Raw genomic sequence first — 3,205 nt, 5'->3', positions numbered from 1 at the left:
TAGAGTATAGCAACAATAAAATGTAGTGGGAGATTATATGAAAAGACATTTGAAACAATGTACGTTAAGGGGAAGGGACTAGACATTGCATCCAGGGTAGCCCAGGGAGTCACTAGTCAGAAGCAGGCACAACAGTTTCTGAAAGGAACTCTAGGAGATTGGCCCCCACAGGGTCAGGAAGCCAAGGAGAAGCAAACACATATTCTGTAGATGTTGGCAGTGAAAACACCACCCCCTTCTATGGGTGACTTTACTCCCCTACAGCATCTGGGGCATACAAATTTATTGGCTCTCTTCATTCTTACAGTCTCTCCTCCAGGTACACTCAGAGCCTGCCAACTGAAAGACAAGGAGACTGGCTTCAACAGCACTAGCCTGGCTGTTGCAGGACTATCCTGGGGTACAAGAAGAGCTTTTCCCAGAACACCTGAGGTTGCTGCTCAAAGCAATGTCTCAGAAACCATCCAAGAGCCCCTCTACCCCTCTGACAGATGTCATGCTGAAACCATTCATGGTAACTGTGCAGACTGAGCACAGCAATGGCCAGCCCCATGTCGACCACCAAGATCACCCTGTTAGTGTTGGGGCCTGCCAACTCATCAACTTGCTGTATGTATTCTTCCTGCTTCTCTCAGCAGAACAAGAGCCAGGCAAGCTGCCTGAAGAAGCAGGTGGAGAACTATGAGCTGGAGACCCTGTGACAGAGGGTCAGCCAGTCCAATAGCCAGGTGCACAAGCTTCAGGAGAAGCCGCAGTTTCTTAAGCGAGTACCCTACCTAAGCAGCCTACTGCTGCCAGCTGGGAGCCCCCCAAGATCAACCTAGTGGTGGAGCCACTGTCCTGGGTGCTGGGTATCTGGCTGTCAGATCCACCAGGACTTACCTGATGCTACAACCCTTCTAGTAACTAGAAGAGGTGAACATCTTGCATATGGGCCAGCCCATGTAGAACTTCTGGTTTAACATTTTCCACCCTGACACATAAACCATGCATAAAGAATGTGGCTTCATCCACCAGAAGCCCAAAACCAACAAGGTGGCCTTAGCACCCAGAACTCAGGTATTGTGGAGGTGGAGGGTAATGTGAACCAGTGGGAACTGTGCATGATGTCCCATTCCAGCACCAGTCCATCCTTGCCAACGAGCCCCCCCATGGGGCAGATTACCTGAAAATTCAGGTTGTACTCTGAAGGTAAATTGAACAGGCAACCACAACCCAGCCCATGACTCAGTATCTTCATATTACCTACAAGAAGGTTCCCTCCTTATGCAAAGTAAGACTTTGACCTGGGTGGGGCCTGGCCACCTATGTATCATGACACTTCAGCTTCTCAGTAGATGCTCCACAGCAGGTGTGGGTGTGACCACAGTTCTCTGTGGGTTCAATAGTGTTGCCACTTGTACCTTTAACGCCATAGAAAAAAACAAAGGCCTAAAAAAATTTAAAAAAGAAAAAAGGAAGAAGGGACTCCACACAGATAAACGATTTAAATGATTTTTATTAGCAAAATGAAATTTACAATGGATAAAACTAATTACTTACATGCTTATTGCTACAAATATTATTTGAGGTTTCTATGATTTAATACTGCTATACAGGTGAAGCAAGAATTGAAGCAAGAATTTGGCTAATAGCCATGTTCATTAGTATTTCTGAGTAATACAATCCTTGAAAAATTAAACCTTTTCACTTTCACATAATTGTTCTTAGAATTATTTTATGAATCAAAATATACACTAATTCAATACAGGATCATGATATTAAATTATATTTTTAGCAACTGTAAGAGCAGAATAACACTAACATACCTTGAACTAGTTACACTGTCATCAAGACATAATGTAAATCATCTTCAAAAATAAAGAGTCTGTTTAATGTCAAGATAACATAAAAATGAAGTGATTATTAATCTAAAATAGACATTCAGACATGAATGTCTAAAAGTATCTGGTGAGGACTAAAATATCTGATGGAATGATTGCTAGGAAATATATTTTGACCTAATTATTATTATGTTATCTGATCATTTCAACCTACCTGCTAGAGCATGCTCCATTAGCTAATTAGACTAGCTGAAATAAAAGACTAACTATGATCTTGATTAAAACATTCAAAAAGGTTTTTAATATAAAAAATACAAAATTAAAAATTTAGACATGTTCAGCCAGCTGAAAATAACTGAGTGTCAACTGGCCAAAACCTATTGCCAAGTATACATTTTTGCAGTTTTTAGAGTATTAATAGTAGGTTTTAGTGTGTTATTAACTTCCAAGCTCAACAATAAGCACTCATCAGTATTCTCCTAACCTTTTCGGAATGAACTGCGTAGGACTTACTGTGAACTTCAGTGTTAATGTGGCCATCTAGTAACAGTGGCCAAATTTTAACAACATGGTCTCTCCCTTATACAATATATCATTGACAATAATGCTTTAAGTTTTTAGAACATTTTTAGATCCTTTATTTTCTTTTTACAATAAATGAATTTGTGAAATAGGGAGATCAGATATCTTTATCCTAACTAAAGGAAGAAAATAATTTATAAGAAAGTTAACTCACTTACTAAAATGTATACAAATATACAGAACAAAAAAACAGAACCTAGGCTCCTGGACATCCTATGTTTTTTGCAATGATCAACAAAACCTGAATGTCTCCAAAACATTTTATAATCATTGTTATCTCCAGAAACTGATCCACTGATAGGCTCAAGACAACCCACACTTCTATTTCTGTTACCACGGCAATTTCCTAATTAATATTGGTAGCTCATCTTTCCATTCTTTCTTTTTTTCAACAGAAACCACTCAGACTGTATCATCTCCCTCTTACTTCCCCAAAGGAGGAAAAGAATGATCATCAATGGCAAGAGGCAATTGTGGAAGCAACTTGAAGCCAGCTTCATGCTCAGGAGAGAACACCACCATGCCTCCTCATCATAGTCCTTTCTTTCAAAAAGGTATCTTTCAAAGATATCCGAACAGCATGGCCCTGACCTCTTTCTCTAACAGTCCATCCATAGCATTTCAGCAATATCACTTTTCCCACAAGGGATGCTGGCTAGATCCTTCTGTTACTCTGGAATGGAGGTTACAGCAACTCTTATATATTCATCTAGAGCCTAGGAAATCCTAGATTGCTCAGAAAAGGTTGTATTATCTCACATAAGTAAGAGGACGGCTGAAAATATTTATTAGAGATTTAG

General features: G+C 39.8%; 2 pseudogenes; one reads left to right on the top strand and one right to left on the bottom strand.

The window, feature by feature from the left end:
* The first annotated feature begins 257 nt into the window (after positions 1–257).
* On the top strand, positions 258–1,285 carry LOC102964229 (annotated as a pseudogene).
* A 1,517-nt stretch (positions 1,286–2,802) lies between these two features.
* On the bottom strand, positions 2,803–3,001 carry LOC122232459 (annotated as a pseudogene).
* Positions 3,002–3,205: the final 204 nt, after the last annotated feature.

Source organism: Panthera tigris, chromosome A1 (assembly GCF_018350195.1).
Source record: "Panthera tigris isolate Pti1 chromosome A1, P.tigris_Pti1_mat1.1, whole genome shotgun sequence".
Lineage (NCBI taxonomy): Eukaryota > Metazoa > Chordata > Mammalia > Carnivora > Felidae > Panthera > Panthera tigris.
Note: the sequence above shows the minus strand (reverse complement) of the source record. Positions and strands in the feature narration are given on the sequence as shown.